A 13,377-nucleotide genomic window follows, 5' to 3' on the forward strand; every position below is an offset into this window, starting at 1 on the left:
TTTACACCAACAATGTATATCACCGCATGTAAAGCCAATGGAGAATCGTGTCCCATACGTAACGCATCCTTCGCTAACACCAATTAATCTCTTGATGATTGTGTATTTTTTTGTGTAAGATAATTTGTGATGAATTACGCAGGTGTTTAAACTTTCTCCACACTGAAAATTCTGGTGAATAATAAAATCCTTTCAGAGAACTGAACTTGAACATATGTCTTTGAAAAATCGTGTTTCTCGTGGTCCCATACATAACGCACCATGTTTTCTTTAATTACATAATCATCCCAAGGACTAATGACAGATAAATTGTTGTGGGTATTCTCCTTGCAGATGCCCAACATTAAAATAAAAAAATCACTGAAATCAAGAACTTTCTTCATTGGTTTTCGGAGGGTTAAACTTTCTGGATGTCCCATACGTAACATGCACAAATGATTGGACTTACCCTGTAACATGCAGTTCTAGCATACTGTACTCTGTACTAACATCTGTCTTTCTTTTAAAAATTGACAGTGCTTCAGGGTTGTTCAGGTAACGGTGAGTGGGGCAAGGTATATGCCAAAGAGGTGATATAGTTCCCAGGTAGCAATGCTTAAGGCAATGTTCCACAACGGGCTCCTCTTCAAGGTCCGCAACTAGATTTGGCTGGTTTTCGGGTTCAATGGGTAACAGCATACCAGCAAACATTCCATATACCTGAAGCACCGCAGTCCCGAGAGACTTTGTGAATGCGGCCCCCACCTTGGACTCCTACCGGGCAAATAGCTTTTCGATCTCTTCCTCAGGCTTCCCTTTAATCTGGTCAGCCGACAAGGAGCACCCCATGCACTTCTGGGCCTGCCCTCAGAGGCTATAGCAGTCAACCGGGTGTGTTTCTCCTGCACGCTTGGAGCCGACGTAAACCTGCGGTTGCCTGTATTGCCCTTGGCAACATTGTCCTCGACTGCGCTGCTTATCATAGATGTAGCGGTCACCAACGGAGATTGCATGGCGTCGTTCAATATGTGGTTAATTTATTGTAGTCAATTTTCTCCCTTACCTGTAGAACTTGGTGCCATAGTCTAACATACTTGTATACCCCCAAAACTAGCACGCACAAAAAAAATGAGTTGAAGGAGAGGAGGAGGAGGAGATTGGGACCATACTCTGTGCAGAGGGTTGGTGCTGCTTAAGCAGTCTCCTTGGCTATTGAGCACAATACTGGACAGGTCGCCACTCCGACACCGTATACCAGCATGCTGGTACTCGTTTTGCCAACCTCGGAAGGATGACAGGCTGAGTTAACCCCACCTGGTATTAATTCAACAGCTGAGCAGGATTTGAACTCGGGACCCTAGGACCCTGGGATCCAAAGCCCACCACCCTAACCATTAAGTCAACGCACCAGGCATACAAGCTGAAGGCCAACTATGAAATAACAACACAACAGTGTGCTTATTCTTTCAACAAATATGCTTGCTTGCTGCACTTAGCAATAGCTGCGGTCAGCAATACTACAATACAATCTATATATTACTAAAACTCTCATCTTGTATATACGTATGTATGTATGTTCCTGAAATACAGCCGAAACGGTACACGATAGCACAAAAATTTTAGGGCCACCTTACTCACCATTCGCCTGCGGTGTGCAGTATCAAGCTTCATTCAAATCGGACAACGAAAAAAATTATTAAAAAATCAATTCCCGATTCAGTCAATTACTCTTCGGGAGTATTTGATCAATGCAAACAACCTCATCGGTATAGTTCGCTGGAGCTATCTTTTATTTATTTCTTTTTCCTTGAAATGATTTTTTCATCAACCGCTGTCACAACGGGAACCCAACGGGTTCACGGGTCATCTGGTCGATACTATAATGTTGCTAAGTGTTTATTATCTCCTCCGAGACAAAGCCTCAATGGTCCATGAAACTCAGCTATATTGAACTTTGTATACATGACTGGATCGCTAGCTATACTTTTTATCTCATGAGCGAAAATGTACATACTTGCTCATTATTGCCTTTTACTATACTACATTTTCAAAAAATTGCTGTGACAACATATTCGGTGTCTTGGCATGAATATCTTCAATAACAACCCCATAAAAGCCACTCAGGAATCAACATTTGGAAAAAATGGCACGCAAAAAAGGAATGAAATCACAACTGCAGATCTTCTAACCATGCAGGACAACAAAATCATTTGACCACGACCACCTCTGCCACCAATCCATGGGACAGGTGATCTACTAGTATAAGCAATGGGCTGATCAGTCTTCAGCAGGAGTTTAGCATGCTTCTTTTCTGCCAGTGGTTGGCGCACATTGGCTCCCTCTTCTTGAGTTGGAAATACATCATTCTCATGGAGCCGTTCTTCGAACGTATCAGTCTTTACAGTGGAACAATGCAACCCAATGTTTCTGTTCACAGAACTTCTTGAGAACTGAGTTCTACTTTTGTGTGAGCACCCGTACAGTCAGCATGTATTTTTTTTTTTGTGATTGCTTTTGAAGCGGCACAGTCATCAATAATATATAGTGTTGGCTCCCCAGCAAAAATGCGAGTAGAATGCTCTCAAATAGTCATGGAGTCGATCACCTGGGTTGGCGACATAAACCTTCGGGTCGCTCCAGATCCAGGCCCGTTCTTGTTGCGTCTTGTTACCACAGGATAACTATGTGATGAAATACACCATGGTAGCTGCCACACTTTGGTGGTATTTCAAGATCTCAGGTAAAGACTTTTACCACAGCAAGTCTAGTCACACATGAGGGCAGAGTGCGGGTCGTGTGGAAGCTGCATACTGCATGCTGGAACAGAGTTAATAGATAGCCTGCTTGTCGTGGCCATCTTCTATGTTGAGCTGGACATCCCCGATTACTTACAGGTATAGGTTCAATGCACCCTCATCCTCTGCCGTCTTTGTGATCTGGATGGTAATCCCCTCAGAGGTGTTCTGAAGCTGCCGCCTGCTGCCGTGCATCTCATCATCATCAGTTGAGCACAGGTTCAGCCACGGTGGTACTTGGTGGTGAGATACTCCCCAAGGGTTACATCTGCAATGGTAAAGCATTTCCACACCATTCCTGAAAAGTACTTTTTGGCCTCATCCCACTTACTGGTAAGGTGCACATGCCTTGGCTGTATAACTGGTGGGGGACTCTCTCAATGGTCACCTGCACCTTGGTGATTTTCGGGTTGTAGAAATCCTCAGTGTCTCTGTTATAGGCTTTATTTTCTTTGGAGTCTTCAAACAGCATTAGGATGCCTTACATGCTGCGGGTGGGGATGTTCAGGTTGATTTTCGACAGGGTGTCTGGTTTTTTTGTCCATGGTCAGCTTGCGATTGCAAAGGACTCTGTCATAGAAGATTGCAAGGCAGCTGGTGTACTGACTGCGAATTAACTGCTCCAGCTCTGGATGCGACATCATATTGTACTCGAGCGAGATGTTCTCGATGTTGAAGTTTTCAACCAACGATGCATTCCTCGTTTTCAACCACAATCATGCATGAATAGTCATTAAACATGAACTTGTACTCCAGACTGTCTCTCTTAGCCGACTGCTAGAATGACAAGTGGGTCTTGAGCAGTTCAAGGTCCAGCGGGATGCAGAAACGTTTGCCGTAGGAAGCTGTGATGGCTTGATCCCACTTATTATCAGATTTATTACTTGCTCTGATTCTATGCCTGGTTGCATTTCGGTATTTGCTGGTGTCAATGCCCTGGTAAGCTGCGTTTTTGTACTCATGGAATGTTTTCCAGAGGTTGCAGGAGAGGAGGAATACATCAGTCATCTGTACTCATCACCTCATTGCCACTAATCTTGATTGTAGTCTTTTTCACGATTGCGTGGCCGAGGTTCTGGACCACGGTGCAGGTGCCTCTATCGCCGGTCATTGGCAGGGAGATTCTGAAGGCGAGACGTACCATTCCTGGGGCAATCGCATCATACTTGTCAGGATTCGGAAATCGTACCTGCAGCGTCTGATTCTGATTGATTGTCGAGGGATTATTGGTGACGACAACACTTTGCCAAATGCTCTTAACCCCCCCCCCCCCCAGGGAACTCATAGTTGTCATTAAGGCTTATGTTTGTGTCCATTTTGTGAAGAAGCCATAACGTTGTAGGAGCAACCTTGTTGCAAACAATTGCTCCCGTGCATGCGCTGTCTGGGCAACAAAGTTCTCACAATTAAACCCTCTGTGGTATTTGTTCCATACCATTATTGTTCTGACCTTGTTGCAGTGCACAACAGTGCAACGATGACAGGAAGAGGGGTGAGGTGGTTCTTTGGTAATCCAGATATTGAGCAGGGTGGGAGAGAAGAGAGTGACAAGGGGATCTGGCACGATATAAAAGCAGAATAAGGATCTCCTGATGGATACAATGGCTGCCTACTATGATGCACAGGCAGCCAGGGGGGGGGGGTATCCCTTCCATGGGGCTTGACTCCACCACATTTGAGGTGGATAAAGACGGTAAATTGTGGCTCAAGGTCCATCCAGATTATGGCCTCTTCGACGGTTATCTTAAAATAACCTTCAGCGCTGTTGACAATATCCAGTCGGAAAGGCGGCAGAGCTATCTCAATTTGTGAGGATTCGTTGACTGGAAACCAAAATCTAAATTACTTTCTAAATCACAGGTGACTTTCCAGACTGCCAAGAGCGAGCTAAAGGCCCTGTCACACCTTGACTATTTAGCCAGCATATGCCTGACGTATGAAAAATTTGGCTAAAACGCTGGCACACGTTGAATACGTTATGGGTAAGTTTGTATACGCTAAGAGCATGCTGGCATACGTCGTAGTACGCTGGTATACGTCGTATGCTGGCATACCTCGTAGTTCGCCGAGCTGTTAGACAAATTTTCCATGCTTGAAATTTTTCGATGTATGTCAGCGTATGACTCACACGTTCTGCATAACGCTGACCATAAGTTGTAGGCATGTTACGCGATCATTGACACACGTCGACACACATTACTTGTAAGTTACTCATAAGTCGAAACACGTCAAGGTAATGTTTAGCGTACCCAAAACTTATTTCCAACCTATAAGTAACGTGTTGTAGGCACGTTACGCGATCGTTGACACACGTCGACACACGTTACTTGTACATTACTCATAAGTCGAAACACTTCAAGGTAATGGTTAGCGTCAGTGTTCCAGAATCCCTGTTTTTTTTTTGTTTTTTTTTTCTTCTTCGGTATGACGGTGATGTTGACACTTCGATTTCTAGTGCGGTTATAATATAATATAATTAATAGGCTGCCGCTCAACGATTTAAATCACAACCGCACTAGAAATCGAAGTGTCAACATCACCGTCATATCGAAGAAAAAAACCAAAAAAAACCAGGGAGTCTGGAACACTGACGCTAACCATTACCTCGACGTGTTTCAACTTATGAGTAACGTACAAGTAACGTGTGTCGACGTGTGTCAACGATCGCGTAATGTGCCTACAACTTATGGCCAGCGTATGCGGAACGTGTGTCATACGCCGAGTACGTCGAAATTTTCAACATGCTGAAAATTTCTCGACGTACTACGACGTATGCCAGCGTGCTCTTAACGTATACAAAACTTACCCATAACGTATCCGACGTGTGCCAGCTTGGTTCGGCAAATTTTTCATTCGTCGGCTTACGCTGGCTAAAACGTCAAGGTGTGACCGGTTTCACACTTCAATGTCTAGTGCGGTTATGATTTGAATCGTCGAGCTGCAGCCTATTAATAGCCTACGCCACGTGATCGTCGGCGATACGCTGCCGCGCTATGCATAAGTTAGACTATCGTTGGGCATAGGTTGTGAACGCTGACAACACGCTCAGCATTCGTTGGTATAAGTTATCTATATGTGATTGAAACGTTCTGTGTACATTACTAACACGTTATGCATACGTCCAACACGTTATTATACGCCCAAAACTTTAAAAAACATCAATAGTTCAGCTTACGCCAGCGTTTTACAAACATTTTGATACCTTGCCATACGCTGGCTAAAACGTCAAGGTGTGACAGCCCCTTAACTTGGGTGGCTGCAGCTATAGAGAGTACCGAGCCTCAGGACCTTCCTTAAGTAGCCAAGGAAACTTCAGACATTCTGCAGAAGGTGCTTTCCGGGTTATCCGACGCCGAGATTACTGATGTTCTTGGCACTATGGATGATCCCCCACTCGATACATCAAATCTGCCGCATATCGTTGGAGAGCTTGCGGGGCTTGACAAAGCCATGCGGACACAGCGGGGAGAGCTCATTAACAACAGCGTGAGGCTCTCGGAGATGGATGTGGGGATCTTGAAGTTAGATGACGACATTACCCAGAATGAAAAAAAAAACTGGAGGAGGAGAACATTGAACCAAAAGGTCAGATAACTCATTGAGGAGCGGCTGCGAGACCTTGAGAAACATAAGCTGAGAGGTTACCCTACTTGGAGGCCACCTATGTTCTCAGTGAGAAGCTTCACACCCAAATCTCTTGGATCCGCGAAACAATCGACAGGGTCTTGAATGAGGACACCTACGCCATCCCCAGCACCGACTGACAAGGAGGGTCTGAAGCAGTGGACAAAAAAACACCTGCAATCCTTGGGTCAGATCCTAGCAAAGCTTGCTGGGAAGGCTGCAGCTGCCCTACCAGGAATAATTGAGAATATTGTGGCCTGGCTCCTCAGCTTCTTGGCCAGGACGGCTGGCTGGCTTGCAGAATATCTGTGGGGTCTTGTTATTGCCATCGGCGGGCTGGTGTACCTCCTCACCCGAGATGTACTGCTGTCTAAGTAGTAAACCAGAGGGCAAAAAGGCCTATAGGGCGAAGAGGCTGACGGCATTGCCACCAACAATAAACGTGGTCTCTTCATATTCATGAGATACAGCTACAGCTTTTTGGGCTGGTATGACAGTTGGTACAGCTGTTGGCGCAAATGCTGGAACTGGCACATGAACCGCTGGTGATCGATCTGAAGGGGCTACAGGTACCACAATGTCACAACGTCGTTTTTTATAGTTTCTACAGTTGGTGGTGGTGAGGGGGGGGGGGGTTGGTCGGGGCTGCGTTGATATTGGGGTTCACGCCTAATTTTAGGTTTTCAGTGGCAAAAACAATCTTGTTGTAACCATTGATCCGCCGTTCCAGGATGCAGAGTTGCATGTTGGACAGACCCATGTAGAGCCCATGACCAAAGACATTGTTTACCTTGGAAGGTGCATTCTGCAGAGAATTTTCGTAGTGTTTAATCACTGACGGGAGGTCTACATGGGACGCGATAGCTTCTTCAACCAACACCAAGAACTGCTTCTATGTGTCAAATGCGGTGCTGGTACCTAAGATGCTTGTGCGTGACCTCATCTCGGTGCAGAGGATTGCCCTTACGTTAGGCCCGGATTGAGTTGTTCAGTTGCCTGATGCCTGGGCAGGTAAATCCCTCTGATTTGTCAAGGATAAATGTAGTCCATGCCTGATCAGCCTCGGAATCCTGTGCGTTGTAGTCCACATGCATGATTCTTTTTGTTGGGTTTTCGGCAGCGAATGTCATGGTCCTGGGATTGTATTCACATTACCTAAAGAGCGATACCCACCAAAGAGCACACAAGCAAACTGCGACCCCAGTAGATGTGCACCATCCTCAGCCCCTAATTTACCCAAGCGCACCGCCAATAGGTATTCGGAAGAACTCCAAACTCACTGCAGATGCGTTCGTAGGCCATACGGTCATCGGCATTCTTAACCGCTTCCCACACATTGTCTTGAGGGAGCGGCATCTTGATCTCCTTTAAGATCCTCCGAACTTGGTGGCTGGTGTGGAAATTAAATAGAGTAGAAAAGTGTGTGCTCTGAACCCACAAGGTGGTGGTTGGCTGATGCACCGCATCATGTGGTGCCACACCAGACTGCAAAGTTGAGTTGTTACTGCCAGAACTGCATCGAGTGCGAGTTCCATGTTTGTACAACCTTCTCGCTGCTCACACGTGGCAGCAAAGATTAATGTGCGTGGGGGGGGGGGGGTTGATATTTTTGAGTGTGCTTGCAAAACCCCACACCTTAGATTCCTCACCGATTTGGTGGCATATCTATTCTCTTTATTATGCTGCATGGTGTTACTTGTTTTTCTTAAATGTGAACTCGCTGTTTAATTTGTTGACCAGATTTGCTTTGATTGAATAATTTGTTTTATCTGCACGTTATGGCTGGGTTTCATTACTAATTCGATTGAATGAATAAATAAACGAGTTCAAATGAACAGTAGAATGTTTACAAACTGCCTGCACACGTGGCCAATTTATTTGCCTCTAGCACCCAAGAGACAAGCTCGTCCCTAGAAGCCTGGGTTCATCCCCTTTCATGTTGCATCAAAATCTCTTTCATCTCGAGTCAAAGCCACAATTTGAATAATATATAACAGATTGGAAAAGGTATTTCACAGAGCAGCATGATTTTCTGTTTGCTTGTTTGTCTTTAAGGATATCGATAGGTAAAGTCCAGTTGGTGACCATGTGATCGTGGAGGCAGTCTGTGTAATTGAATATACTGAAGTTGATAAAGGGAGAGTGAGTCTTTAGAGGGGTGATAGGTGTTGTGATGACATTAATCCTTGGACCTTTCTCAATCTTCTTTGCTGCGACTCCAAAATTCTCTTTTATTTATTTATTTATTTTTGGGGGGAGTGGGATTTTTCACAAGCTTTGGATTCGAGGAACATGAGACGCAGCGTAGTTCTGTTTACCGAACAAAGCAAACAATTTGAACACTTTTGCTTTTGTTTACTTTTTATTTATTTTCAGATGCCTATGTTATGACATTTTGACTTGTGCTTACTAACATTGCTGTCAATAAATGCACAAACTTGTATTTTAGGTTATTTGCTTAAAATAAACCTGGTAATCTCAATAAACTGACATATGGGTCATGCTGTAGTTAACTTTGAGCAAATTCTAAATTCCTATCCACCTACAAGGCCTTCCTCTGCAGCTTGATAGAGTACTGTTCTCCCCACTGGGCAAGGCTCCGCTGCCTCACTCCTTGCTCTGCTTGATGTCGTGGAAACCAAGGCCTTCAAGATTATTGGAATCTCCTGTGATGAAGCTGAGTCGATAGGTCGATCACTTCACCATCACAGACAGGTCGGTGGTCTCTCTGTCTTCTTCCTCCTTTCTGTTCTTTCCATGCTTTGTCACCCCTCTAGTTTTTTTGCTGGGCACACACTATCCACCATCAACCCCATTCTGGTTAAACTGTCTAAATCCAGGATCACTGCCTACCTCCACTCATTTGTTCTTCTTTTTTCCCCACCTGTGGAGTCAACTTCCACATTCTCTTCAATCTCATTCTTTCCTCCATGTCTTCAAGAAAGCTGTTCATCACCATCTCAGATCGTCCCCAATCCAAAACCATGATATTTTCTGCCCTTGTTAACCCACCCCAATCCCTCCTTCCAAGTTTCCAGTTTTCCCTCGAGAGTTTCCTTCTGTATCCATCTTGTCCATCCTCTGCGTCCTCTCCCACCCCTCATTCTCCCCCACACCCATTGTTTGTCCAAGTCTGTCTCTATCTTGGCCTTCAACTCTGCTGTTGGTGTTTCCCCCCGATTTCAACTGTTCCTTTTGGACTGTTATGGCCTGCTCCATTCAGTGTACCAATTCAAACTCTTCCATGAGCCTCGACGATGTATACAAAAAAAGGAGATGATAAATAGGCCTAACCAATGTCAGCACTGCATGGATGGCACAGCCACACACTCAGCAATGGTGAATCTTGCAGCCACAGGCTCCATACAAAATAATAATAATAATACTTTATTTTATGTTCTTAATCACCCTTTTATTCATGAAATAAATAGCACAAAAGCAATGCACAAACTTGTTAATTAAGGATAGAGTTTGGACAAATTTTAAAGTTAAAATTATTTTTTAATGTGTTGATTGGTCCATTGTCTCATATAATTGTAATATTTAACCAAGTGTTTAAAACAAGACATTTGTCTAAAGGCATAATAAATGTTGATTACATGCCGATTGTCGGCAAGTTTAAGGACTGCGAACCACGACTTCTTTTTATGACTCCGTAGATAAAGACGATTTGTTAGGCAAAGACGGTCAGAGGAATTATGCTTGAGGGTTGGGCGTCTGTGCATCTGTGTGTCCGTCCGGTTAATATTGATGTTTGTTGGCATGATAACTTGCGAACCACTGAAGGGATTGCAACCAAAGTTGGCACAAGTGTGGACGGTAACACAAAGATGAACAGACGAGATTTTGTGTTCCAAAGGTCAAAGGTCGATGATCATGTGACCTTTAATTGGAAATCTTTGTTGCTGTGATAACATGGAAACCAAACTTGGCACGAGTATAGACGAAGACAAAGATGAACTGATTCATTTTGAGGCTGAAAATGTGAAAGGCCATGTGCCCTTTAATTTAAAATATTTTAATACCATGATAAATTGTGAACCACTGAAGAGATTTCAACTGATTTAATTTTGGTTCAACAGATCAAAGGTCATGTGCCTTTTGAAAATAAAAAATGGTGGTGAAATTGTTGTAATTGACACCATTTTCTCTTTGCCACGTGGGGCTTTATCTATATGCCACGTCGGGCTTTGTCTATGCCTTGTGGGACTTTGTCTATGCTTCCAACGAAGATGAGCAGAACCTGACAAAAGACAGAGAAAATTAATTGATTATATTTTGTTCCCTCCTAACTTTGTACTGAGGCGGTTTACAAATGGGCATGTTTTGATTATGGCTGGTGACCCTCAAGTGTCACTGCAGATGCTTCGCAGCCAGAAGCTCTTAATAGTCCAAGGGTTCTCATGGGATCTGTAGGATCTACAGTTTCTTCGGGTGCTAAAGGGTCTTAGGTCCATTAAGGGTCTTAGGGTAATAAAGGAGTCTTGCTGGTCTTTGGGTTCTTAAAGTGGATTGGTGGGGTCTTAAGGCTCTTAAAGGGTGTTCAGGATCTTATGTGTTGTAGGGGTATTGCAGGTCGTAGGGGTGTTAAAAGGTATTGGGGGTGTTAAGGGTATTGGGGGGGGTGCTGGAGGTCTTAAAGGGTCTTGGGGCCATAAGGGTCTAAGGGGTCTTGCGGGGGTTTTAGGGTTATTAAGGGTCTATGGGACTTATGGGTTTTAAAGGGTCTTTAGGTTATTTGAGTCTTGGGGGGGGTCTTTAGGGTCCTGAGGGTCTTGAGGATCAAAATGGTGTTAGGGTATCAAGGGGTCTTCGGGGTGTCAAGGGGTTGAAAGGTATAAAGGGGCCTGGAACTCACACATGTATGGCTCCTTTTATAGTATGTATTTTGCAGACCTTAACTTAAGTCAAAAGGATGTGTTGTTGTCTCTCTCACTTATCTTTCTTTATTCAATGATGCTTTCTCATGTGATCTTTAATTTTCTTTGGAATTTGGACTTTGGACTTTTCTTTGATCTTTGGGCTGCCCCATTGACCATTGAATTGGTACATGGTAGGTGAGGGAGTAAGCACAGGTCAGGTATTGGAGCATGCACTGGAGCAGTGTGTCACTGCGTCCACTTTCTGCTGGTACTCCAGGGGTCTCCATCTGGCCACCCCTCAGGAAGATGCATGGCCCATCCTCATATCCTTGAGATGCTGATCAACCTGCTAAAACCACGAGGAACGTGGTCGGCCAATTGGCCTCCTCCACTCACGATTCTCCCTCGCTGAGATAATCTGGTGAGCAGGATCAGTGTCAGGTAAATGAGCCACATATCCATACAACCACAGCTGATGCTCACAGACTATGCAAGTAACAAATCTCATTTGAGTCTCTCTCAGCAACCGCTCATTGGACACAAAGTCCAACCAGCGATGGTCAAGGATTCTCCGAAGAGACCTGGTACAAAGAAATTAAGTATCCTTCTCAGATCCCTGGTCAGAGTTTAAGTCTCACATCCACAGAGCAAGACTGGAAGCACCAAGGACCTGAAGACTCGGACTTTCGTCCTCCTGCACAGGTACTGACAGTGCTACACCCCGTGATTCGGTGAATCCGTGACTCCCCAGGCTCGACTCAGATGTCTAGTGAACTCTGGCTCACAGCCAGCAGAGACATGAATATCACTGACAAGGTAAGTGAATCTCTCTGTGACCACAACATCCTCACCACAAACAGATACAGACAAGATAGCAGCATCCAATATGTCATTATAAGTCTGGATCTTAGTTTTGACCCAGGAAACCCATAATCCTAGTGACTCCGACTCTTCATTCAGCACCTCAAGCGCCCCCAAAAGGATATCCAAAGTCTCCACAAAGATGACTGCATCATCTGCGAAATGAAAGTCAGAGATCTTGACATTCGCAAACGATGCCCCGCAGCTTGATCTCTCCAACATCCTCCCCAGAATCCAATCCATAGAAGTGCTGAAAAGTGTGGAGGCCAGACCACACCCCTGACAAACTCCAGTAACAACTGGAAATAAGTCGGAGATGGTATCACCACAGCTCACAATGCTCTCAGTACCAGAGTATAGTTCAGACATCAGATTGATCAGTTGTGATGGCACCCCATGAAGATTATGAATCCTCCAGAGAGCATCCCAATTCACTGAATCCAACACTTTGCAGAGATCAACATAGGCTGCAAGCAGCCCCTGCCGAAACTCTCCTCTGCGTTCGGTGAGGACCTGAAGGGGAAGGATACGGTCAATCGTTGACCTCTGGTGTAAAGCCTGACTGCTCTGGGCACTGGTGCTCAAGCAGATGGTGGCGAACCCTATCAAGAATTATCCGAGCAAAGACTTTGCCCAGCACTGAGAGTAGCGTCACCCCTCAGTAGTTGTTGCAGTCCTGGCAATCACCCTTCACTTTCCAGAGAGGGACAGCAAGGCCCCTCTTCCTGTCAGTTGGGAGGATGCCTGTGTTCCAGGCAGAGCACAGAACTGCAAGCAACTACATGAGTACAGAATTTCCACCAGCCTTGAGAAGTTCAGCATGGATGCCACAGATCCCTGGAGCTTTACCCCATTTCAACCGGTTCACCACAGCCTGTGTTACCACATACGAAGGTGGACCACAGTTGATTGGAGGGTCAACAAAAAGGATAATAACACCCCTGACATCCAACTCAATAGCTGGTGGATCAGCCTGGTACAGCCGCTGAAAGTAACCAGCCTTGCGGGCCTTCACTTCGGACTCCTCTGTCAAGAGCCCACCACCCTCCGCTCTAACTGCAGTGTACTGAGGGATGGGCTTGGAGGAACGCAATGCAGGAATTCCCCTGTAAGCAGGACGAGAATCACTTGACCACAGGTGATGCTTTACCCCCTCACAGATTCCTCGCACATAGGCCTCCTTGTCCATTCTCAGCACATGTCGTGTTTTATGCCTCAACTCCCTGAATAGTTCAGCTCTGCCATTAAGTCTGACC

At 45.1% G+C, this 13,377-nt stretch overlaps 1 protein-coding gene across 5 annotated transcripts in view; it reads left to right on the top strand.

Moving 5' to 3' along the window:
- Nucleotides 1-13,377, top strand: part of PITPNM2 (phosphatidylinositol transfer protein membrane associated 2) — a 190,780-nt gene that overhangs the window by 16,684 nt on the left and 160,719 nt on the right. The gene's annotated exons all lie outside the window — the stretch shown is intronic.

The sequence above is a fragment of the Eptatretus burgeri genome, chromosome 16 (assembly GCF_056783735.1).
Source record: "Eptatretus burgeri isolate ZD-2024b chromosome 16, Ebu_testis_v1, whole genome shotgun sequence".
Classification (NCBI taxonomy): Eukaryota; Metazoa; Chordata; class Myxini; order Myxiniformes; family Myxinidae; genus Eptatretus; species Eptatretus burgeri.